We start from the raw sequence: 1,261 nt of genomic DNA on the forward strand, positions 1-1,261 counted from the left end.
GAAACGAGAGAGATCAGCTGGCTGGATCATTGTGAATGGTTATCGAGTAGAGTGAGGTGGGAGAAGGGAGGCAGGGCCAGACCTTGTAGGGTCATGGTAAGTCATAGTAAATTTTAAGTAGAGAAGTAAATCAGATTTGTTTTAAAAGACAACATGCGTGCAAAATGGACTGTAGGGGGCAAGAGTGCAAGCAGGAAGACCGGTTTTAGGAGTTCTTGACAGAAGTTGAGCAACAGTGGTGGCCTTGAATAGGATAGGAATGGTAGCAGTGGAGAAGGGCAGACAGACTTCAGAGAAGTACAGGAAGTGGACAGATCTAGGCAAACAAATAAATGAAGAAGTGAAAGAGGGAAAGAGTCAAGGCTGAAACCCCGTTTTCTAGATTGAATGATGGGATATTGGTGATCATTTGGGCCTTGAGGTATGAGATGCCTACACAGACATATATACAGGTCTGCAGCTTGGAAGAGCACTCTCTGTAGATACCACCTTTTGGATTGCTTACCTATGGGTGATAATTGAAAGTTCATAGAATGACATGTACAGCTAGAAAAGAATGTGGAGGAGGAGCTGATGGCAGGAGAGTAGACCAAGAAGTCGAGACAGAAAAGTATCCATTGGATGTAATGATGAACACTGGTCATTCATGAAGGGCAATGAGCTCTTCAGAAGCTTGGCCAAGAATAGTAGAAAGGTTTGGTGTTGAAGGAGAGCTCGACAGGGCCTGGGTGGTTCCAGGAACCCAGCCAAAGCCTGTGCAGGAAAGGCTATCTACCTTAACAGTAGAGAGCCAGTCATTGAGGCCCAGCCCACTTCCCATCTGAGGTCTAGGTGGAGTTAGGAAAGTCACTCCTCACCTGGGGCGAGGTTGAGGACTCAAGGTGGGAGGGTTACCCAGATCCCAATGATTAGCCCTTGCATGGCCAGCATAGTTCATCACCCCCAATTTCCCAAAACAATGCACTCTGTGAGAAAATGTTTTTTCTTCTCAGTCCTTAAGGGTCTGACAACCCAAGGTGAACAAACTGAATTGGGAAAAGTGCAAGGGCAATAGCATAGAACAACCTGAAGGTAGGTTGCCTATGGAACCTTCAAGAGGAAGATGATTCTAGAAAGAAGCAAACGAGCTGACTTCAAGGGTATTTCCACATTGAAAATGCGGGGTCACCCCTGGCCCCCCACTTTATTGACTCCAGTGACCAGACAGCAGTCGTATTTGTTTTTCACTTTATTGTACAAAAAAGGGGAAAACAAAACTTCC

This window comes from Pteropus medius, unplaced genomic scaffold (assembly GCF_902729225.1).
Source record: "Pteropus medius unplaced genomic scaffold, Ma_sr-lr_union100, whole genome shotgun sequence".
NCBI lineage: Eukaryota > Metazoa > Chordata > Mammalia > Chiroptera > Pteropodidae > Pteropus > Pteropus medius.